This window comes from Schistocerca cancellata, chromosome 3, assembly GCF_023864275.1.
Source record: "Schistocerca cancellata isolate TAMUIC-IGC-003103 chromosome 3, iqSchCanc2.1, whole genome shotgun sequence".
Classification (NCBI taxonomy): domain Eukaryota; kingdom Metazoa; phylum Arthropoda; class Insecta; order Orthoptera; family Acrididae; genus Schistocerca; species Schistocerca cancellata.
The window spans coordinates 819,933,147-819,959,778 of NC_064628.1; positions in this window are offsets into that span (position 1 = coordinate 819,933,147).

Here is a 26,632-nt window from a genome sequence, read left to right on the forward strand (position 1 = left end):
GAATGGGATTGAACACAGCACTGATCATCTGCAAGGTTCCCTACGTTTCGCATCAAAAAACTAATGAAGTCACCTTTCTGAAAACATCTCCACCGTCTGCGAGGAGTTTCAAAGCACTACAGACTGTATCTACTTGATCACTTATTGTTTGTTCAAAACGTCTACACTGAGGCTTTCCGTTTCGGGATCGAATGAATCCGGTAGAAGTCGGTCGACTTAGGGTCACGAGTGTTGCGTGTCCGGCAGCTGCCAACGCCGACCACCTAACAGTACAGTATTTATGTGCACTGTAGCCGTCACAAAGTGATTGTTGTGCTGTGCAGTGCCAAACCAGCAAAGCATAGGGGTAGTACCAGAACTGCTTGAGGAAAACTTAGCTTGTGCCCCCCCCCCCTTTCACGCCACACCTACCATTCTCCCTGAGGCTGTCTTCGGTAGGCGGAGATTACCTCCTCTGCTCCTCAGATCACCTTGAAAACTCGTGAAGGACGTCATACACAAATTATACCAATAAGGAAGAGAATAAGTTTCCATTTGAGGGCGTTCCTGCAGTGTATGTGCAACGTAGCGCGACGTTGGTACAAAGGCACCGACATTGAGGTTATAACGGCTTTCGTGTCTTTCCGACGTGTGTGTGTTAAATGCGGAAACGGGAACTGTGACGACGTTATTACTAGATGCGTCCAAACGGTCCCAAAGGCAAGTTATTCTTTTCTTGGCTGCTTGGCCTTACAAGGGAAACTTTTTGATCTCTCCTTATATACACTCCTGGAAATTGAAATAAGAACACCGTGAATTCATTGTCCCAGGAAGGGGAAACTTTATTGACACATTCCTGGGGTCAGATACATCACATGATCACACTGACAGAACCACAAGCACATAGACACAGGCAACAGAGCATGCACAATGTCGGCACTAGTACAGTGTATATCCACCTTTCGCAGCAATGCAGGCTGCTATTCGCCCATGGAGACGATCGTAGAGATGCTGGATGTAGTCCTGTGGAACGGCTTGCCATGCCATTTCCACCTGGCACCGCAGTTGGACCAGCGTTCGTGCTGGACGTGCAGACCGCGTGAGACGACGCTTCATCCAGTCCCAAACATGCTCAATGGGGGACAGATCCGGAGATCTTGCTGGCCAGGGTAGTTGACTTACACCTTCTAGAGCACGTTGGGTGGCACGGGATACATGCGGACGTGCATTGTCCTGTTGGAACAGCAAGTTCCCTTGCCGGTCTAGGAATGGTAGAACGATGGGTTCGATGACGGTTTGGATGTACCGTGCACTATTCAGTGTCCCCTCGACGATCACCAGTGGTGTACGGCCAGTGTAGGAGATCGCTCCCCACACCATGATTCCGGGTGTTGGCCCTGTGTGCCTCAGTCGTATGTTGTCCTGATTGTGGCGCTCACCTGCACGGCGCCAAACACGCATACGACCATCATTGGCACCAAGGCAGAAGCGACTCTCATCGCTGAAGACGACACGTCTCCATTCGTCCCTCCATTCACGCCTGTCGCGACACCACTGGAGGCGGGCTGCACGATGTTGGGGCGTGAGCGGAAGACGGCCTAACGGTGTGCGGGACCGTAGCCCAGCTTCATGGAGACGGTTGCGAATGGTCCTCGCCGATACCCCAGGAGCAACAGTATCCCTAATTTGCTGGGAAGTGGCGGTGCGGTCCCCTACAGCACTGCGTAGGATCCTACGGTCTTGGCGTGCACCCGTGCGTCGCTGCGGTCCGGTCCCAGGTCGACGGGCACGTGCACCTTCCGCCGACCACTGGCGACAACATCGATGTACTGTGGAGACCTCACGCCCCACGTGTTGAGCAATTCGGCGGTACGTCCATCCGGCCTCTCGCATGCCCACTATACGCCCTCGCTCAAAGTCCGTCAACTGCACATACGGTTCACGGTCACGCTGTCGCGGCATGCTACCAGTGTTAAAGACTGCGATGGAGCTCCGTATGCCACGGCAAACTGGCTGACACTGACGGCGGCGGTGCACAAATGCTGCGCAGCTAGCGCCATTCGACGGCCAACACCGCGGTTCCTGGTGTGTCCGCTGTGCCGTGCGTGTGATCGTTGCTTGTACAGCCCTCTCGCAGTGTCCGGAGCAAGTATGGTGGGTCTGACACACCGGTGTCAATGTGTTCTTTTTTCCATTTCCAGGAGTGTATATCGCCAACTACAGCGGCCCCATCACTCTAATTTCACCATTTGGATTTGCAGCTCCTTGTGTTTACCGTGTCTGCAGTTAAAATTGTTGGATGTAAGGTCCGCCAGTTATGCAAAACACCGTTTTTTCCAAGTTCCCAAACATGTTTCAGCACCTCTGTGCCATCATCAGTGGTTTCTGTTTTATTTGATTTGTAATGTGAACATTTTTACTAAATCGTTACAAAATTATGTGGATATTTAGTTCAACAACGTTTCTTTTTGATAATATCTTTACATTCGGTTTGCATGTTTTTTTAGGACCACTTGTGTATTATTTACTATAGGTAGCTTGTCATCTGCAACCAACGATGTTGATAAGAAATTTTGTTGGGAGTTAACCTATCATTTTATGCTCTAACCGTAATTTGCTTTGTGCGACTTTTCGCGCTTATATTCGTTTTTACTTACGTTTTTTGTGTGGCAAGCCCTTTTATTCTATGCACTTCACCAAAACACACTGTAATTGTTGTTGTTGTTTGTCCCAGTCCAGTCAGTGTTAATTTGTTCGCCAGTGAGCTTGGCGCCAAATTTGAATTTTGTTTACATTTTATCTTTGTGTGTGTGTGTGGGGGGGGGGAGGCAGACGTTTTAGCTGTTAGTATTGTCTTTTTTTGTAATGTTCCTTTAATGTGTTAAATAGTATGCTCTTGCAGAGTGTAGTGTATTCATTTATGACCTGTTTTCCTTCTGCTATTGCCTTCTGTATATGGAGGTTTTCCTCGATGACCAGATTGCTGTATAGGCTGTGGCTGGGTTTTAGTATTCTTAAGTATGTTTCTATTGCAGTTGGGTGGCGGTTGTGGCTATTAGGTGGTCAGCAAATTTGCTGTGGGAGCTGGTGGTCAGCAAATTTGCTGTGGGAGCTGTTGCTTTCTAAAGCTCTGTGATGTTCTGAATACCTGGTTTTGAAGTTTCTGCATGTTTTCCTATGTACACTGACTGGCAAGTGTTGCATGTGAGTTCATATCTTCATGAGCTGTTAAATTTATCCGTGGGTTTTTCTTGGGTTCTGATCTTTTCCTGTTTTGTGTTCTCTGTGCTGTATTGTATTTGGAGTCCCTGTTTCTTTAATATGTTGCCTATTTTGTGAACAATCTTGTTATTGTAGGTGAGTATGTACCATTTCGTTTTGTGTGTGTGTTGTTGCTCTGTTGTGTCTTCTGTATGGTCATTGTTTGTTCAAATGGTTCAAATAGCTCTGAGCACTATGGGACTTAACATCTATGGTCATCAGTCCCCTAGAACTTAGAACTACTTAAACCTAACTAACCTAAGGACATCACACACATCCATGCCCGAGGCAGGATTCGAACCTGCGACCGTAGCAGTCGAGCGGTTCCGGACTGCGCGCCTAGAACCGCTAGACCACCGCGGCCGGCCGGTCATTGTTTGTGTTTTGTGTTTTTCTGTGTTGGGTGAGGACTTGTGTGTGTGTGGTATGTTCATTTTTGTACTGTTTACATATTTTTTGATTTAATTTGTCTACCATATGTATCATAACCATTTTCTACTGCTATTTGTTTTATTGTGTTTAGTTCTTGTGTGTAGTTCTGTTTGTTCATGGGTGTTCTGTTTAATCTATGAAGCATGAATCTGAAATTTTCTTGCTTATGTGTCAATGGGTGGTTCGATAGGTTGTGAATTGTTGTGCTTGTGGTTGTCGGTTTCCCGAATATTGTGAAGTTGTGTGTGTTGTTTGTCTTATGTATGGTCAGATCTAGAAAATGTAGTGCGTTTTTAGTTCCTGTTTCTAATGTGAAATTAATTTTTGGGTGTAAGTTCTTCATTTCATTGAGTAACTGTTCTCATATGTGTAAGTGGTTCATCAATCACGCGTATTATGTCATCGTCAGAACGGTACTAATATATAACTTTGTGGTTTTTGGTTTTATTATGTATCTGAAGACCATGTTCTCCAGTTTGTTCATAAAACAGCTAAGAAGCGTACAGAATCAACGAACACACACACATACACACACACACACACACACACACACACACACACACACACGAAGATAAAATGTAAACCAAATTCAAATTTAGCGCCAAACTCACTGGTGAACAAATGAGCACTGGCTGGGCCGGGATACTCAACAACCACAGTTATAGTGTGTTTTGTGAAGTGCATAGTGCTTTTACGACCTTATTTGAGTAAATACGCGTTATATTTACGTGCGCTTCACAACACATCACTATGACGCTGAGAATAAAAGGGCTTGCTACACAAAAACGTAAGTAAAAACGAATATAGGCGCAAAATCTCGCACAAACTAAATTACGGTTAGAGCATAAAATGATAGGTTAACTCCCAACAAAATTTCTTATCAACATCGTTTGGTTGCAGATGACAAGCTATCTATAATAAATAATACACAAGTGATCCTAAAAAACCATGCAAACCAATTGTAAAGGTATTAACAAAGAGAAACTAATTGTTGTTTCAACTGAATATCTACATAATTTTCGAATCATTTAGAAAAAATGTTCACATTACAGATTAAATAAAACAGAAACCCACCGATGATGGCACAGAGGTGCTGAAACATGTTTGGGAACTTGGAAAAAAGGTGCTTTGCATAACTGGCGGACCTTACATCAAACAAATCTAATTTCAGGTACATTAGACGGTATCTAGGCTTCTGATAACGCCGCCCCCAATGTGTATCTTGCTAATTTTTCAGTACCGACCCTTCAAAGTAGGAACCAAGTATTTGCAATCAGGTTTAATGTATAGGTTGATGACATACACCCGATTTGTAATATTTTGTGTTTTTTTTATAATCCTGATACAGACAAGTTAAATTTTGGAATCTATTTTGTCAAAGGATGTTAGACTTTTGTCATGTAACAACCCAAGTGTATTTAATTACGCCAGTAAGTGAGAATTGTAGAAAAATTGAGAAGTCCACTGATGTTGAAGTTAATGTAAAGTGTTTCATATTAGATTTTGTGAAGGAAAAACTTTATTTTGAATACAATTTTCGAACTCATGCATTCGGTCTTAGCATATCCCGTTATCAGTACCTCATCGTCTTCCATGTCGTGTTTAAGTCCAATGAGTATTTTTAAAAGAAATAATTTTTCAATCAGGGTCAGAAAAATATTAATGTGCCAGAATGCGGGCACCATTGCACAGCGCTGAGTCAATGACCAGAATGATCACTGAACATTTGCAAGGTTATTCAACTAATATATGCATTCATTATTTACATGAAGCTATTTTACGGCCGGCATTGCACTTCGATGAGCCGAGATTGAATATTTTGTATGTCTACTGTGGAGAGAACAGACTACCAAGATTGCATCCGTTGCGACTCAAGAGCTAAGGAAAATGTGTTTCATTGTTTATTCGCATAGGGAATTTTATCAGTTTATTGCAGAGGGCCATAGAACTCGGTACTCACGAAACTGAGTAAACTTCAAAGGGACTGATTTCGTTATAAGCATTACATACTGGTTTTCCAGATTAAGTGGTTTAACTTTTTTTTTTTTTATTACAGGAAAACTGATTAAGCGCACCATTCGCTCAAGAGCAGAACGCACAGTAAATTTGGGTAACACAAATTTATTTTATAATAAATGTTACTCTTATATATTTTTTAAAGAACGTTACACGATGTATTTACTGTGTTCTTTTTATATTGTTTACCCACGTAAGCAAAACCTGTTACTACTTACATTATGGCCGTCGTGCCTTGAAGGGGATGGTCGTAAATAATTGCATGAAATCAGCCACATAAGTCACTCGTGAGTTCTAAAGTGCTACCAGCAGTCCAGACTGTGCATACGCAGTTCAAAAGAGTGAGGTACAATGTCGAGCAGCTCGTCATAAGCCGCACATTTCTGAAGTCAATGCCAGTCCGACGTTTGAGGTTTTGTACAGAGCGATGCCACTGGACAATGAATGACAAACGAGTGATGAATCACGCTGTACCCTGTGGATATCTAATGGAAAGGTTTGTGTTTGGCGAATGCCTGGACAACGTTGCCTGCCATCATGTGTGGTGTCAGGACTAAAATACGGAGGAAGTGGTGTTACAGTACCTGGGTGCTTTTCGTGGTTAGGATGTGGTCCTCTTATTTCGCTTAAGGAAACGCTAAATGTGGAAGGATATGAAAATATTTACCAGCATTGTGCACTGCGTAGATTAGAGGAACAATTCGGGCCGGCCGGAGTGGCCGTGCGGTTCTAGGCGCTACAGTCTGGAGCCGAGCGACCGCTACGGTCGCAGGTTCGAATCCTGCCTCGGGCATGGATGTGTGTGATGTCCTTAGGTTAGTTAGATTTCATTAGTTCTAAGTTCTAGGCGACTGATGACCTCAGAAGTTAAGGCGCATAGTGCTCAGAGCCATTTTTTTTTTTTTTGAACAATTCGGAGACGACTACTGTTTGTATGAACGTGACAGTGCACCCTGCGACAGCATAATCTGTGAGACAACGGTCTGTGGACAATAATATTCCGAATCGAACTGGCCTGTCGGGTGTTCGTATCTGCATCCAAATGAAAAACTTTTGGGATGGGACAGAACATCGACCGTCTCGAAACCACAACACCATTGGTTTCGGCTCTTGAGGGAGAATGGTCTGCCATCCTCCACAGACGTTCGAGAAGCTCATTGAAAGTCTTCCCAGCAAAGCTCAAGCCGTCACGAAAGCGAAAGAAGTTGACACTTCCGTATTAATGTCCACTAATAGCTGTCACACACTTCTGATCACATAGTGTATGGTTCTGTTGTATACAGTGTCTTTATTCAACAGCAACACTTAGTCAAGCCACTGATTATTGCTAAATTGATATGAATTTTTGTCTAGTTCTTCTGGTTTTTACGGTTAAAACATTTGTTTGTCCACTCAGCTGCTTACTCTCGACCTACGTGCTCCCTCCTCGCCACTATATCACATCCTCAATAGGTAAGGCAATCTCTGGAAATCGGAAACGTCACATTCATTGCAGTAGGCAGAGGCATTATACGTATTAAACTTCTATATACTTAAGATACCTGAGCTACATACACTGAGGTGACAAATATCATACCTCCTAAAATCGTGTCGGAGCTCCTTTTGCCCAGCGTTGTGAAGCAACTCGACGTGTCGTGGACTCAACAAGTCGCTGGAAGTCTCCTGCCGAATTACTGAGCCATGCTGCCTCTACAGCCGCCCATAGTTTCGAAAGTTGCATGGGGGCTTTGTTAAATAACAAAAAAATGCAAATATTTTAGTAGCTGTCTGTCCGATTACGCACAGATTACCATCTGTGTTTTTAATTCAGATCTAAACCGTGTTTCCATTGTTCCCATATCAGTTTTAATAGTTCCTATTTGTGTTCCCATATCTGTTTTTAGTTCAGATCGTAACTGTGATCCCACTGTTTCCATATCTGTTTTTAATTCAGATCGTAAATGCTCCATTGTTCCCATTTGTAAATCTAACCGAGATCCCAAATTTAATATTGCACCCATCAACTGCTCCATATTAAATGGTTCAGAATTCTTTTCGCCCCTAACATTTCCCGCAAAACTAACTTCCTTCTGCATAGCCATAACGCTATCTGTGTTCGATACTATTGCAGAATCTTCTGTCGTTAATCTCATACTCTGTGAATTTTCTGATTGAGAAAAATTTTGAAATGGTTCCGGACTATTTTCCCGACTTCTTACATTGTTTTCCACTTCATTATTCAACATACTATTCTCCTGTGTTGGCGAGTTCTCCATGTTAACAATTTCATCATTCTCACTATTCATCATTTTTGCTTTTTTCATTGATCGTGTAATCATTTACAAAATATACAAAACTCGTCACTATACGAAAATTACACACAATGCCTCCTTATGTCCAACAATACTATTCACTCGAAATGTTTCCCTCAAACACGATTGACGAACAATTGAAATAATTGCACTAAATCGTCAAATGCGTATACAAGACAACAAATCAAATTCTAAAAAAAAGAAAATACCATTCGAAGAATGACAATTACCAAATCTACACATGCAAAATAGACTACAATTACTAAACTACAAATTACTACTACAATACTACTGTCTACTATTTTTACAATCAGAAGATTCCAAGGGACGATCCTGGCAGGGTCGCCACGTGCATGGGGGCTTTGTTAAATAATAAAAAATGCAAATATTTTTAGTAGCTGTCTGTCTGATTACGCAAGTCTCGTAAACGGATGGCCCTGACTAGTTTTTGTACGCAATCTGACTGCATAGAACAACAACAAAGAATGAAATGAAAATTTTCATTAACACAATTAATTAATTAAGTCCCCAGCAACTATAAAACCTACGAAACCAACAAAGCACAAGTGTAGCTGTTCTGTATGTGGTAGTATGACTCAACGCACATCTGGCACGGTTCTTCTTCAACAAGACAAGAATTTTTAAATACCAATTATACTGACGTGATAAAAGAAAATTAGAAATACTATAATTGCGCAAGAAAACCAGAATTACACTCTAATACAAGAACACACGCCAGATGCTTTGTTGACTGAACCTGTAATGACACATTATTCAGGTCACTGAAAGAATAAAAGAAAATACCTCCATATATATTGACGAAATGCACTCTGACCATTACAATATCTCCATTAGAACAACATCTGCTATCTCTCCCATCAAACCACTGCATAAAACATGGAACTACACTCTCCACTACCACATCTCACTCCGACTTCACGACATGCAGTGTCCACCACCACTTCTCGGCAAACACACTGCCTGCCGCTACGTCTCAATAAGCACTGCCAGTGGAGGCGGCGGAACAATACTCTCTGGCGCGATCTTTGGCGCTGTGGCTCAGTGTAGCCACCTTTCAAAGTGTTGCCGCTGCAGGATTTTGTGCACAAACTGACCTCTCGATTATGTCCCATTAATGTTCCATGAGATTCATGTCGGGCGATCTGGGTGCCAAAATCATTCGCTCGAGCTGTCCAGAACGTTCTTCAAACCATTCGCGAACAATTGTGGTCCGCTGACATGCCTTCGTTGTTTGGGAACATGAAGTCCATCGATGGGTGTAAATGGTCTCCAAGTAACCGAACAGTACCATTTCCAGTGAATAATAGGTTCAGTTGGACCAGACGGCCCAGTCCATTTCATGTAAACAGAGTCCACACCATTATGGAGCCACCACCAGCTTGCACAGTGCCTTGTTGACAACTTAGGACCGTGGCTTCAGGGTGGGGGGGGGGGGGGGGTCCGCACCACATTCCAACCTTATAGGCATCTCTTAGGAACTGAAAGTGGGACTCATCTAACCACCATGTTACGGTTTTCCAGTCATTTATGATCCAACCGATATGGTCACGAGCTCAGGAGTGGCACTGCAGGCGATTTCGTGCTGTTAGCAAAAGCACGCGCGTCACTCGTCTGCTCCCATAGCCCATAATTCCTAATTTCGGCGCACTGCCCTAATGGATATGTTCATCGTACGTCCAACACTGATTTGCACTGATAACTATATGTAACGTCACTGCTCTTGGTCGTTACAGGCCAGTGACCGCAAGCAAGGCAGAGAGATCCCGCAGGAAGCTGAAGGGAAGTACGAATTACGGAACTGTTCACGACTCAGCGCGGGCAACACAAATCATCGACTTTGCAGTCGTAGCAAGTACAACGTCTTGGTTTTCAGTTCGTTTACAGAACACTGTATATATTCGTGTGGGCATTACTACACTCATGTTCATAAATTAAAGATAATTGCAGAATGTGGGCGCTAATAACATAGGCACATAGGGAACACACACAACACAGATCTGTAAGTCCACGGCATTGGTGATAAGTTGAGAAAACCGTCCCGAAACACATGTGCTAAAAAACGCCACTGTTTCCTGCGCATGTACCGCGACCTCAATATGGGACATGATCACCATGCACACGTACACAGGCCGCACAACGGGTTGGCATACTCTGGATCAGGTGGTCGAGGATCTGCTGGAGAACAGGCATTCTTGCACCAGTGCCTGCCGGCCGGTGTGGCCATGCGGTTCTAGGCGCTACAGTCTGGAACCGCGTGACCGCTACGGTCGCAGGTTCGAATCCTGCCTTGGGCATGAATGTGTGTGTTGTCCTTAGGTTTGTTAGGTTTAAGTAGTTCATAGTTCTAGGGGGACTGATGACCACAGATGTTAAGTCCCATAGTGCTCAGAGCCATTTGAACCAACCAGTGCCTGTCGGAGCTCCTGAAGTGTCCTAGGGGTTTGAAGACGTGCAGCGATACGTCGACCGAGAGCACCCCAGGCGTGCTCGATGGGGTTTAGGTCTGGAGAACAGGTAGGCCACCCCATCCACCTGATATCTTCTGTTTCAAGGTCACGATGGTAGCTCGTGGGACCGTGCGTTATCATCCATCAGGAGGGCGGTGGGACTCACTGCACCCCTGAAAAGGCGGACATACTGGTGCAAAATGACGTCCCGATACACCTGACCTGTTACAGTACCTCTGTCAAAGACATGCAGGGCTGTACGTGCACCAATCATAATCCCACCCCACACCATCAAACAACGATATCCATACAGGTCGTTTTCAAGGACATTAAGGGGTTGCTATCTGGTTCCTGGTTCACGTCAGATGAAAAACCGGCGAGAATCACTGTTCAGATTATACCTGGACTCATCCGTGAACATAACCTGGGACCTCTATTCCAATGACCATGTACTGTGTTCTTGATACCAGGGTTTACGGGCTCTCCTGTGACCAGGGGTGAGTGGAATGCACCTTGCAGATCTCCGGGCGAATAAACCATGTCTGTTCAGTCGTCTGTAGACAGTGCGGACGTCCCGTACTGTAGCGCCTGGACACATTTCCTGTCTGCTGCAATCGTTGCCATAATCTTGAGATCACACTTTGTGGCACACGGAGGGCCCGTGCTACGACCTGCTGTGTTTGACCAGCCTCCAGTCGCCCTAGTATTCTATCCCTCACAACGTCATCAATATGTGTTCTTTAAGCCATTTTCAGCACACAGTCACCATTAGCACGTCTGCAAACGTCTGCACACTTACTCGCTGCACCTTACTCTGACAGGCACCAACAAACCTCTGCGTATCTGGTCTGCTGCCAGCGCCACCGTGCGACGACCGCAGGTCAGATGCACCGCATGGTCATACCCCGAGGTGATTTAAGCCCGCAAAGTGCCCACCAGAGTGTTGTTTCACCATGTATCACCATTATTCTTAATTTATGAGCATGAGTATAGTTCCCACTACCATTCCGCTTTCAAGGTCTGTTAATTCGCATCGTGAGGCTATAGTCACGTAGGAAACCTTTTCATATGAGTTACTTGAATAAAAATGCTCCACCAATGCATTGCCCTTTTACTTGTGTACGCGATACTACTGCCATCTGTATATGTGCATACTGCTGTCTCACGATTTTTGTCACCTCAGTGTACTGTACATATTGCTCTCAACAGACTCCACAATCACTTCCAAAATAGTGACGTGGCCGTTTCGTTTGCGTACAAATAAACAAAGATTTAGTACGGTAAATTAATTATGACACACATCGCTCCATCTTCGCCAACTTCTTTTCTTTGAGAGAGTGAAAACCACGGGTAGTTGCAAACATTGAAGTCGCAGTGGACAGCGCATGCATACGAGAAAGTGGCTTCACCGTGTACACTATTTTATCGAGATATTCTTCATTCACCTTCCTTTCCTAATTAAATGAAAATATCAACGACCCATGTTAAAAAATGACTCTAAGCACTATGGGACTTAACATCTGAGATCATCAATCCCCTAAACTTAGAAATACTTAAACCTAACTAACATAAGGACATCACACACATCCATGCCGGAGGCAGGATTCGAACCTGCGACCGTAGCAGAAGCACGGTTACGGACTGAAGCGCCTAGAATCGCTCGGCCACAGTGGCATTTTGCATAGAAACGACAATAATTCACAAGAAATATCCTGAAAACACCTGAAGAAGGGTCCTTGAAAACATCAAAGCTGAAACTTATGTGCGGACATGCTAATAAATCTGATTATTTATTAGGAAGCAAATCATCATAGCATTTCCAAAGGCAGAAACAATAAAGAGAGATTCCAGCGCTGACGATTTCTAGTCGTGGTAATGGGACATAAAAATTGAATACTTATTGGAGTAGACAGGAAGGTCCTACAGCATTCATCTGGCACTCAAAAGAGAAATTTGTCTTAAGAACTATGAGCGAGCCAACAATTATCAAATAAAATAAGTGCTGTTTTTACACATCAGGAACCGTTCTTTACGATCATAGGAAAAGTTAAGTCTTATACGGCACTTCCCGCGATCACCCAGAGAATATTCGCATATGAACAGGACAAATAATAGATATTTTTGCTGTTTAACAAGGGAAAATATGCAGTATCATTTGCCCTAGGAATGTTAGGCACCATAGCTTTCACGATCGGTCCGGGACTGCTGCAAACACGCATCACCATGCCACCTAGCGGTGGCGCATTGAAGCTGTGTCACAGAGAGCGAAACTGCGTACGGTAGAGATAGTCAATGAAACTGTCGACTAAAGCCATATTTTTCTGCCGAGGGATGATGACCCATCATATTAGTCGCAGCGTTGTTCTGTCGCTAGTCTGTATTCCGCAGAATTAATTAACTTTGCTGAGAATTAAGTCGCGATGTTTTCCTTCTTTCTGCTTGTCAAGTAACATGTTAATTCTAAATTTTGTAAATCTCCTGGAAGTTACAAACGCAGAGCCGACACACATATTCAATAGTATTTTTTTTTTTCAAACGAAATGATCCTAACCAGCAAAATGAAGTTCAGCTCTCATCACACTACCGTGCTTTAGCGATCTCAGCTACCACGTCGACTAGAACCTTTTGACAAATTATTAGATTTTACAGCGGTTGTGGCATTTGATCTCTCGGTTTCTTTCTGGCATTTGGTCTCGTTATTATCTATGAATTCTGGGAAGAACAGAAAACATAGTGCAAAATAGCGATTCTGCTTGGAATTTTAATGAACTAGCTCTATCTATGAACATTCTGCATGAAACATGTGTTTTTCAGTCCCTATTCCAATAGAAATCAACTTTCGTTGCTAAACATATCAACGTTCCCCATTTTTAATTACGAATCAAAATGTATGCAATTGTTACGGTGGTATACGACAGAGTATTCCATGTTTGCACCATCTGTGCATGATAGGAAGTTACAGTGGCCACACAGGAATAAACAGCGCAGAATGAAAAAACGAATCATCACGATTCAACACTGAACGATGTTAAGATTGATACAGGCTTCCTGTTAAGGTTATACTGTTCAGAATTGCTAGCTAAGAACAGTGAATATACAGCACAAACTTAAATGTCAATGCGTAGGCTGTAGACGTTACAGGAGACCATACTAATCAGAGACCACTAATGCTATTACAAACTACCGTTTCTGTCAGTTGCCGGATAATGGAAATTATATCTGTAGTCCGCAAAACATTCTGAAGTGCATGGCAGAGGGCACTTTACATTTTACCACGAATTAGGAATCCCCTTTTCATTCGGCCACGCAGCGCAGGCAGAATGTTTGCTTAAATGCCTCTGTGCAGGCTGTAATTAGTATGAACTTTGCAGTTATAACATAGCTATATGTGTTTGACTGTAGCAGACTGACGGAAAAAAACTCTCAATACCATGAAGGAGTTGTGCGAGAGAAATGAATGTTGACAGACGTGTTTCTACATCTGAAAGATGGCGTCTATTGAAATTTCCTGCCAGTTGCGTAAGTGTGGCGCTAGTAGCGCCACTTTAGGGATGCAAATCAGACACGGTATTGATAGTCGTGGGAGTTAGTTACCTTTGAGACTGGACGTAGTGAGTTGATGTTAGTCAAGAATGCCTTTAACTCGACGAAGAAGCCAATCACTATTGCTAGCCCACTCAAGTCTGAACGAGAAGCTCGATGTTGCTCCCGCCATACTGCAGAAAGACTTGGCAGAAATGTAGCCACTATTCATGAGTGCTAGCAGTGGTAGTCACAAGAAGGTACGCTCGGAAGAAGACGGACTAGTCGAACTACCGAGAAGGAAGGCCGTCGTATGGGTGTGGTACATCGTACTGCGTATGCAGCAGTAATTCGAGCAACAGTCGGCACCACAGTGACTCTACGAATTGCTACAAATCGTTTAGTTCAAGGGCAGCTCCTAGCTCGACGCCCTGTAACGTATATTCCACTGGCTCCAAACCACCACCATTTGCAACTTCAGTGATGTCAAGCGAGAAGTCATTGGAGTGCGGGGTGGAGATATGTTGTGTTTTCTGGTGAAAGCTGGTTCTGCCTCGGTGCCAGTAATGACCGCGGTTAGAAGGAGGCCAGTCGGGGTCTTGCAACCAACCTCTTTGCGTGCTAGACGCAGTGGATTTATCCTGGAGTTATGGTCTGGGTGCGATTTCATTTGGCAGCAGGAGCTTTCCTGTGACTATCCTACGCACTCTGGCTGAAAGATTGTACGTCAGTCTGATGACTCGACCTGTGCGTCTTCGTTCATGAACAGCATTCCAGGGGATGTTTCCCAACAGTATAACGCTCGTTGACGTAGCGCTGTTGTAACCCAACATACAGGGTGGTCGTAAATTCCCGTTACAAACTTGTAGGACTTGTAGAGGGGAGTGAGTGTATAATATTTTGAATAGGAACACATGTCCGGAAACGTACCGTATTCGTGCTACAGCTGTTTGAAAACATGTTTGCTAGGTAGGTTAGCAACAGGATAGTCTTAGTGATGTGTGCTTACGTCAGATAGGCTGATGTCATTTGACATCCTATCCTATCTCACTGACCTGGCTGAGCCTCATTCACGCGTCTGTCGGTGTTGGAGCAACATGGTTGAGTACAAGTTTGCAGAAAACACCGACATGACCTTTCTGAATGGTGAAGTTCACGGCAATGAAAGTGTTGCTTGTCGCCTTTATCAAGAAAGTTCTCCACAACTTCAGACTACATCGCGGACCCTTTTCGCCACAATCACGCAGCGGTTTCGAGAAAGGGTATCTTCACCAGCAGCAGGCGTGACTGTGGCGCTCCAGGGAGGCCCCACACGCCCTAACTGGAAGAGGCGTTAATGCATCACGTTGATGAGAACCCGTCAGCAAGTACACAAGCAGCCTCCTTGTTTATTAATGAGTGGAAATGTAAGACAAGTGGTTTATTGGATCACGCCTAGTCAACTACTTGTAAAAATGGTTGCATTAGCAACACGTTTTCAAATGGTTGTAGCACGGAAATGGTATGTTTCTAAACATGGGTTCCTGTTCAAAATTTTATGTACTCACTCCCTATTAAAAGTCCTAGAAGGCTGTAACGGGAATTTCAGACCACTCTGTATATTGCCTTGGCCTGCTCGATCACCAGACCTGGCTCCAACCGAGCACGTATGGGACATCACAGGAGAACAATTCCAGCGTCATCCACAACCAGAATTCACCGTCCCTCCGCTGATCAAATGCAACAGACATGGAACTCCATCCCATAAACTGACATCCGGTACCTGTATGACACAATGCATCCAAGTTCGCATTTGAACGTTCAGGTGGTTACACGGGTTATTAATGTACCAGTATATCTAAACTGCAACAGACTTTCTCGTGCTTACGTTAACCTGTGATCTTGCAACGGTTATCACTTACATGTGTTACCTACACAAATGTATTCCCAAAATTTCATTACTCTACATTAATTATTCCTTGCTTTTCGTTTCCGTTGGTGTATATTCCTAGGTTCCTTACTCTTACTGGCTGTTGAAACTTTGTAAGTTTCGGTTTCTATCCTAAGATTATTAATTCATATTAGTACGAAAGGACCATATGATTGAAATATTTTTATTATATTGATTAATATTAATTAGATTACTATTTTAACAGATTAATGTGTTGAATTTAGAATTCATTTATGTAGATTTTTTCTACAAATAGTATTGATACTTTATGATTTATTTATGTTTATTTTGAAGTGCTCACCAGTTCAGGATTTAAACCATTTCCGTGACGCTGTCCTGCAAGCCAAACAAACATGTCACAAATCGTGTCCCCTGCTGTGTATGTGTTCTGTTGTTAGTGCTATTAAGCGTGGTCTGTACACACTCTAGCAATATTGTTAGATAGACCGTACCATAGCCTTCTCCAAGGAAGGAGGTGGGGGCTGGCAAGAGGTGGCACTTGCCCCCGTCCCCGCCCCCTGGGAAGTGGAATACAGAATTTTTCTTCATTACATAATTCTCATACACTTCTAGAAGTGAACTGATAACCATCAGTTCTCTAGGATATAATAAATTTTTTTGTGCCACCCATAAAATTTAGTTCTTAATGGAGTGACAAGTGTTGAAACTGACTCACTCCTTTACATCAAAGATGGATGTTTTAGAGTCTTGCCATAACCCCTCTCCCCCACCCTCTCTCTCCCACATTTTACGCCTCGATAAATTTCTGCGCACTTCCATGGGTGGTACAAGAGTTCTGAATCAAACTTTTTCGCAAACTGATTGCTTTTTCCCGGTATACTACCAATAAATCAAATCTGCTCCCTGTTTTATCTGTAAGTCTGTGTGATCACTTCATTCCATATTTACATAAATTATTACACTCACGGTACATCGTACTGCGCGTAAATATGGGGAAAGTCCCTTTATAGTTTGATTCCACTGTTGGCGATGGATCACTGGAAACAAACAACCGTAAAATTTCCGATTGTATTTGTCCGGAACGACCTAAGCCTAATCTACATCAGACTAGCTGCCAGGGGAGGAGATGCCAGGCTGAATGTTTCAAATGGCTCTGAGCACTATGGGACTTAACATCTGAGGTCATCAATCCCATAGAACTTAGAACTAATTAAACCTAACTAACCTAAGGACATCACACACATCCATGCCCCAGGCAGGATTCGAACCTGCGACCGTAGCGGTCGCGCGGTTCCAGACTGAAGCGCCTAGAAACGCTCGGCCACACTGGCCGGCTGCCAGGCTGAGATTCGCTGGAAGAATGTAAGGAAATTCAAGTCATCCACTAAAACAGCAGCTGACAAAATCCTAATGAGAACAGTTCTTGACTACTTCTTGTCAAGCTAGGGTTCTTACCAAGTCGGATAACCGAGAAGATCCGACGCAGAGCGCCGCCTTTCGCCGCCGATTCGTTTAGCAGACGCGAGAGATGCTCATCAAAGTTCAGTGACGGAGGACAGAAGAGAGATGTTGTGCACCACGAAGACATTTACTGTTCAGATTGCGGTATGTTCCAAGGAGCGTCAGTTAACATTTAACGTAGTATACGTTCGTGACTACTATGACCTGAACACTACCAGTTTAATTATGTGTTTCCTTTGTTGTAATATGTGTTCATCTGTAATTGCCTCGATCCTTCCCCCGACTCGAAAGTTTCCTTTATACTCGTATATTAGTTTCTCTGCCGTTCTCGTCGAACCACCAAATATAATTGTCACAGATACAAGATATTCTACACGTTACAAGTACTCGCAATCATTCTTAGCTGAGTCTGAATGTCCCCGTATCTTCCTTGTGGGTTTGTAAATTACAGGGATATTCCTTTTTCTTCAGAAATACGACAAAGAAGTAAACAGAGGTACATAAGGGCCAATTAAAATATTGTTATTAAATATTCCATCCAGCTATTACATTAATAATATTTAATTTACATGATCGATTTTGAAATTGTACAGTTACGTCCTCAGATGCGCTTTTAGCAGATCTTTTCAACCGAAATACTGGAAAAGTGATTCAAAACGTAGCTACATCGAAAATCGTTATTGCTACTGTGAACATAAAATATGCCAGATCTTGTATGCACCCAAGACGAAGACCAAACGTATAGTAACCAAACATTCATGCCTACCAAACGAAAATAAAAGGCATGAAACTCATGTTGCTTTGTGTTTGGACTTTATACTGGACGCATACAAGAACTTACATGCGCTATGTGATCCAAAGTATTCGGACACCTCCAAAAACATACGTTTTTTATATTAGGTGCATTGGTTGCCACCTACTGACAGGTGATCCATATCAGCGACGTCAGTAGTTATTAGAGATCGTGAAAGAGCAGAATGGAGCACTCTGCGGAGCTCATGGACTTTGAACGGGGTCAGGTGATTGGGTGTCACTTGTGTCATACGTCTGTACGCGAGATTTCCACTCTCTAACCATGCATAGGTCCACTGTTTCCGATATGATAGTGAAGTCGAAAAGTGAAGGGAAACGTACAACACAAATGTGTACAGATCAACTTCGTCTGTTGACTGCCAGAGACCGCCGACAGTTGAAGAGGGTCGTAATGTGTAATAGGCAGACATCTATCCAGACCATCACACAGGAATTCCCAACTGGTTCAGGATCAACTGCAAGTACGATGACAGATGGCAGGTGAGAAAAGTTGGATTTCATGTTCGAGTGGCTGCTCATAAGCCGCACATCAAGCCGGTAAAAGCTAGACGACGCCTATCTTGGTGTAAGGAGCGTAAACATTGGACGATTGAACTGTGGAAAAACGTTGTGTGGAGTGACAAATCACTGTACACGATGTGGCGATCCGATGGCAGAGTGTGGATATGGCGAATGCCCGGTGAACGTCATCTGGCAGCGTGTGTAGTGCAAACAATAAAATTCAGAGGCGGTGGTGTTATGGTGTGGTCGTGTTTTTCATGGAGGGGACTTGCACCCCATGTTGTTTTGAGTGGCACTACCACAGCACAGGCCTACACTGATGTTTTAAGCACCTTCTTGCTTCCCAAATCTGGGATGGCGATTGCATCTTTCAACACGATCGAGCACCTGTTCATAATGCACGGCCTGTGGCGGAGTGGTTACACCACAGTAACATCCCTGTAATGGACTGGCCTGCACAGCGTCCTGACCTGATTCGTATTGAACACCTTTGGGAGGTTTTGGAACGCCGACTTCGTGCCAGGCCTCACCGACCGTTGTCGATACCTTTCCTCCGTGCAGCACTCCGTGAAGAATGGGCTGTCATTTCACAAGAAACTTTCCAGCACTTGATTGGACGTATGCCTGCGAGAGTGGAAGCTCTCATCAAGGCTACGTATGGGCCAAGCCACGATCTACATTTACATCTATACACTGCAACCAGTGTAAAGTGCGTAACAGGATACTTCCATTAACATCAGTTACTAGGCCTTCTTCCCATTTCACTCACATATGGGATGCGGAAGAATTACTATCTAAATGCCTCTGTGCATGCTGTAAGTAATCTAATCTTGGCTTCACAATTCCTACGGAATCCATAGGTATAGGGCTGTAGTACATTCCTAGAGTCATCATTTGAAGGTGGCTCTTCGAACTTAGTAAGCAGGCTTTCTCGAGATAGTTTACGTCTATCTTCAAACGGCTGCCAGTTCAGTATCTTGAGCATCTCGAAGATACTCCCACGGATCAAACAACCTGCGTCCATTTTTATTGGCCTTCTCTGTGTACGTTAAATGTTCCCTTTAGACCCAATTGGTACGGACCCCACAAACCAGCAATATTCTAGGGTGGGTCACAGGAGTGATTTGTAAGTTAGCTCCTTTGTGGAATGACTCCCCAGTTGTCTACCAACAAACCTAAGTCTACTAACTGCTTTACTCGCAACTGAGTTTATGAGATTGTTCCATTCCACACCCCTACAAAGTGTTACTATTAGGTATTTGTATGAGTTGATTCCAGCTGTGACTTATTGATTCTGTAATCTTGAACCATTAAGTACTTTCATTTTTAAAATGCACTATTAGCAAGTTGCTAGTTTTTGCAGCACTTTGGTATCTCATCAAGATCAAATTAAATATGTGTGCATCGCTTCCAGACAGTACTTTATTGTACATAGATAACTCCATTACCTTCTAAAACTCTGAGGTTACTATTATATTGGCTCCAAAGTCATTAATGCACAACATGAACAGAAACGGTCCCAACATACTTCACTGTGGTACAACTAAAATTACTTCTACATCTGTCGGTGACTTTCCGTCCAAAGATAACGAGCTACGTTGTACCTAGCAATAAATACTTTATTCAGTCACCAGTTTCACTTAATACCACATATTTTCGTAGTTTTGATAATAATCGTAGGCATCGTAGTGAGTCAAACGTTTTTCACGAATCTAGCAACGCTGCGTCTATATTTCTGTCTTGAGGCATAGCTTTCAGGATGTCTTGTGAGAACATTGCGAGTTGGATTTGCTATGATCGCTGTTTTTAGAATACATGGTGGCTGATATGGAGAAGGTCTTTCTGTTTGATATACCTCATTACATATAAGATTCTACAACAAATGAATGTCAGGGATACTGGGCGGTAGTTTTGTGGATCACTTCTGCTTCCCTCCTCGTAGATGGGTGTGACCTTCGCTTTATCCCAACTGCTGGGCGTCGTTTTTTGTTCTAGAAGTCTACAGCTGATTTTGTTTAAAAGAGGGGCGAATTCAGCCGAGAATGTGTTATAGAATCTGATAGGGTTTCCATCAGATCCTGGAGTTTTAGTTAATGTTTGGGATAACAGCTGTATCTCAAGACCACTGATACTAATACGAGGAGCTTTCAGTAAGTAATGCAACACTTTTTTTCTGAAAGCAGGTTCGTTTTATTCAGAATTCCATTATACCATTTTATTCGACACTCTTTTGGATAGAAAGCCTAATTTTTCAACATCATCTCCGTTCAGTGCGACGGTTTAACACCACCTTACTGGGATGACCTGTATGCCCGCAAAGTGCTGTAGAAGTGGTGGGGCGCTATTTATGGATTGCCGTTTTGTTCCCGCTTCGAAGTGATAAACCTATGTTTCATCGCGTGTGACAATGTTCCACAAAAGATTGTGCTGATTAGCCTCGTAACGCGCAAGGAATTTCTAACCGATGGTCGTCCGTTGCTCTTTATGGTGTTCTGTTAGGTGGCGAGGAATCCATCGGGCACACACCTTTGAGTATCCCCACTGGCAGACGGGTGTGCCAGCCCTACCAACACAGACGATCCGTCGATCACCTCGAATGAGAGTGCCCGCACGGTCCAGCATTATTGGAGTCACAATTGTGTGCGACCAGCCGCACGCGGGAGATGGGGCAGATTTTTGCGACTTCATTGCGATGATGAGAGACGCCTCGCCCAACGACTCACCGTGCTTTTGTTCTCTGCCAGGTCCCCGAAGACATTCTGCAAGTGGCTGTGAATATCTGCGATGCTCTGGTTATCCCCCGAAAGAAACGCTATGACAGCTTTCTGCTTGGAACGCACCTCCATTACAGACACCGTTTTGAAGATTACTTAGAGCGCCGCCACTTATCGGAACATCATGAAACTGTAGGGGCTGAAGCGGAAATATTCCGTGATGTCCCACAACAAATACCGCATTTTTTAACCAAAATCGGTCTAGAAAAAATTGTGTTGAATTACTTATTCAACATCTCTCGTATTTATATCACTCTTCTTTGCAGTGGTGCTAGAAGTAAATTGGGGCAATATCCCTGGATATTCATTTGCAAAGGAACTTATGGAAGATGAGTTCAGCGTTTAAACTCTTTCTTTGATACCCTCAATTTCAGACCCTGTCCCGTCCATGAGTATCTGGGCAGCAACTTCGGTATTGCTAACAGTGCTCCTAACCCTCTTCCCGATGTTCGAAGATGTTATTTGTTGGTGGGGACTATACACTGAAATTTTCAAAAGAATTCTTCGGTGAGTTTCAAAACTTCAGCAAGTTTAATAAGAGAAAGGTAAAGTCGATATTTTGTCGTTGGGAAAAGAAGTGAGTTTTGAAAACGGGATGTTTATACTAGTGTGAACAAACTACTTTGTCCAACCCTTGCCTAATGAATAGTCGCAGCGGTTTCTAGATCGATACCGTTACTTCGTCATCCATGCGGCGTCATTAACAGTGTAACATCCACAAGATTCAATAGCCGGTAACGAACACTTTACGGGCTACACTGTGCCTCTGGTGATAGAGTGGAGTGGATTATCAGCTTATTCGAAACCGGAGCGCACACGGATCGACTGTTTCTTTTTAGGAGTGATTCACGCGGAGCGTCTAGGCGGCTGTCAGTTCTAGCGCTCTGACCGAGATTCCATTGTGCGCCGACAACAATTAAAGTTGATTAGTGGCGCGGCCGCTGCAGGTCACCGTCACCGCCTCGCACAGTAGCCTGAATGGCCCGTAATGAGACGAACCGTGCTGTGCACTCAGCGCCACTGCTCGGCGCGGCGCGCCGTCGGCCCGTTCGCTCCGTTATTAGATCGGCCGGCGCCGGCGCGGTGGTTCGTCAGCGCGAACAACGAGCGCTGGAATCCTCTGGCCTTAATCAACAGGTAGCCAGGTAGGCGCCCGGGCCAAACTGGGCCGCGTTACACCACGCCGTGTTGCGGGAACTGTCGGCGGTGATAGCGATGGCACACGACTGTGCATTCCAACGTTGAACGTGCCGAAAAAAGAAATCCTGTGGAGCATATCTAGCACGTAAGATATTCTGAAGGTGCGTTTGAAAGTAGACCACTGAGATGGCATGCCTCCTGCGTCAGATACACGCCATCCCACTTCGCTACAGAAACCCTTCAATTGAAGCCTATATGTATATGAATATATGCCGCTTCTAAACACTAGCGCCGGCCGGAGTGGCCGAGAGGTTCTAGGCGCTACAGTCTGGAATCGCGCAACCGCCACGGTCGCAGGTTCGAATCCTGACTCGGGCATGGATGTGTGTGATGCCCTTAGGTTAGTTAGGTTTAAGTAGTTGGGGTCTAGGGGTCTGATGACCTCAGAAGTTAAGTCCCATAGTGCTCAGAGCCATTTGAACCATTTTTAAACACTAGCAAATTGAGAATTTCTCGTGAACCTTTGGTTAATTTATAACTTCTTGTTAGAAAATGACGGGAAACTTTATACTAGTGGTTAAAGGATTACTATACCTTGCATATTATGAAAGAATGCCGTTTCAAGGCAACGGTACATTCAGGATCCTTCAAAAACACATTTTTATAATGGAAATGAAATGGAAATCAGCGTTTGGCGTCATTGGCCGGGAGGCCCCTTACGGGGGAGGTCCGACTGCCTTGGTGCAGGTCTTATTACATTCGACGCCACATTTGGCGACCTGCGCGCCGGATGGGGATCAAATGGTGTAGAAGACAGCACAACACCCAGTCCCTGAGCGGAGAAAATCCCCGACCCAACCGGAAATCGAACCCGGGCACTTTACGTCGGCAGTCCGTCACGCTCACCATTCAGCTATCGAGGAGGACATTTGTTATAATGAAATTGTCAGTTAACAACATACCTATGAATAAAGATATCAGGAGATGGTAAGACGGAAAGTATGGTCGTCAAGTATTTATTGTTGGTGTAGCGTAATGAGTAAGACGATGAAAGAGGCGATGTGTTGCTGGTTTGCGTCTCACTGGTTCCCAAATTTTTTTTATTAATGTTCGCGTTTTATAATAGGTTCTGACACTTCCTTATTGGTGTAATGTACGGTGTTATGTACACACAAGAGCGCTGTTTTTGAGGAATGAGTTTGCCAGCCGTTATGGCCGAGCGGTTCTAGGCGCTTCAGTCCAGAACCACGCGGCTGCTACGGTCGCAGGTTCGAATCCTGCCTCGGGCATGGATGTGTGTGATGTCCTTAGGTTAGTTAGGTTTACGTAGTTCTAAGTATAGGAGACTGATGACCTCAGATGTTAAGTCCCACAGTGCTTAGAGCCATTTCAACCATTTGAGGATTGACTTTATTGGATTTGCTTTATCTACAACACAGCTTGCACTACTTGCAGTAATATACAGTGACGCAACAAAAATCGCAACAGTGGGAACGAGTTCTGCGACATAAACTTACTTGTAAGACGTGTTTCTACATCTGAAAGATGGCGTCTACTGAAATTTCGGGCCAGTCCCATCGGATTGGCGCTAACAACGCCACTATGAGGACACAAACAATGTGGCTCTGAGTACTATGGGACTCAACTGCTGTGGTCATAAGTCCCCTAGAACTTAGAACTACTTAAACCTAACTAACTCAAGGACAGCACACAACACCCAGCCATCACGAGGCAGAGAAAATCGCTGACCCCGCCGGGAATCGAACCCGGGAACCCGGGCGTGGGAAGCGAGAACGCTACCGCACGACCACGAGATGCGGAGGGCACAAACCAGTTTGCTTAAAATACATGCTGCAACGGTCGCGAGGGTCAGTTAAGTTTGAGATTGGACACGGCGAGTTGAAGTTAGTCAAGAACGCCTTTAAGGCGATAAAGTCTCCATTATCAATACCTCACTGAGTTTGAACGAGGTCGTGTAAGAGGGCTACCACAAGCTGGATGTTCCTTCCGCGATATTGTAGAAATGTAGCCACTATACACGATTGCTGCCAGCGGTGATTACGAGAATGTACGGTCGCAAGAAGACCGGGCTCCGGATGTTCACGTGGCACTACCAAGACAGAAAACCATTCTGTTCGGCGTGGGGCTCTGCCGCATCATACTGCGTCTGCAGCAGCAATTCGAGCAGCAGTTGTTACCACAGTGACGCAACAAACTGTTGCAAATCGGTTATTTCAAGGCCAGCACCGAGCCCAGCGCCCTGTAGCGTGCATTCCACTGACCCCAAACCACAGCCGTCTGCAACTTCAGTGGTGGCGGGAGCTCGCTGGAAGGCAGGGTGGAGTTCTGTTGCGTTTTCTACTGGAGGCTCGTTCTGCCTCGGTGTCAGTGACGGCCGTGTGTTGGTTAGAAGCCCAGTTGAGGGCCTGCAACCAAACTACTATCCATACACGCTGGAGCTACACCTGGAGTTCTGATCTGGGGTGCGGTTTCGTATGACGATAGGAGCACTCTCGTCGTTTGTGATTGGATTCAGGATTTCCTGGAAGAAAGAACACAACATGTCATTCTTAACGGTTCAAAATCTGCAGATGTAGAGGTAATTTCGGGAGTACCGCAAGGAAGCGTGATAGGACCTTTATTGTTTACAATATACATAAATGACTTAGTTGACAACATCGGTAGCTCCGTGAGGCTATTTGCAGATGACACGGTTGTCTACAAGAAAGTAGCAACATTAGAAGACTCGTACGTACTCCAGGAAGACCTGCAGAGGATTAATGCATGGTGCGACAGCTGCCAGCTTTCCCTAAACGTAGATAAATGTAATATAATGCGCATACATAGGGGCAGAAATCCATTCCAGTACGATTATGCCATAGGTGGTAAATCATTGGAAGCGGTAACGACCGTAAAATACTTAGGAGTTACTATCCGGAGCGATCTGAAGTGGAACGATCACATAAAACAAATAGTGGGAAAAGCAGGCGCCAGGTTGAGATTCATAGGAAGAATTCTAAGAAAATGTGACTCATCGACGAAAGAAGTAGCTTACAAAACGCTTGTTCGTCCGATTCTTGAGTATTGCTCATCAGTATGGGACCCTTACCAGGTGGGATTAATAGAAGAGATAGACATGATCCAGCGAAAAGCAGCGCGATTCGTCATGGGGACATTTAGTCAGCGCGAGAGCGTTACGGAGATGCTGAACAAGCTCCAGTGGCGGACACTTCAAGAAAGGCGTTACGCAATACGGAGAGGTTTATTATCGAAATTACGAGAGAGCACATTCCGGGAAGAGATGGGCAACATATTACTACCGCCCACATATATCTCGCGTAATGATCACAACGAAAAGATCCGAGAAATTAGAGCAAATACGGAGACTTACAAGCAGTCGTTCTTCCCACGCACAATTCGTGAATGGAACAGGGAAGGGGGGATCAGGTAGTGGTACAATAAGTACCCTCCGCCACACACCGTAAGGTGGCTCGCGGAGTATAGATGTAGATGTAGATATAGATGTATCTCATGCACCCAGACTGCAAATTTGTACGTCCATATGGTTATTCGACCGGTTGCGCTGTAATTTGTGAACAGTATTCCAGGGAGTGTTCTCCAACAGGATAACGCTCGCCCACATGTTTTGTCCGATCAAGTGCGACAGGCATGTAACTCTATACCTCATATTAACATCAAGCACCTGTACACCACAATGCATGCACGCTTGCATGCTTCCATTCATTATTTTGGTGGTTACACCGGTTGTTAACGTGCAAGCATTTCACATTTGCAACGGCTTATCTCTCTCTTGCATTAACCTGTCATCATGCAATATTAATGACATATATATGTAATCAAGACAAATGTATTTCCGAAATTTCATTTCTCTTCATTACTTGTTTTTCGGTGTTGCCGTGTTTTCGTCAGTGTGTGTTGCACTTCCTTGTTTCAGGTTTCGTATTCACATGTTGTATCTTTACAACATGTAAATTAAGTAAGAATGCCATTACAGTTTTACTAAAAAGTGAGAATGAGGAAATAATGTTTATTTTACGTGGAGAACTATTGTAAATTTATATG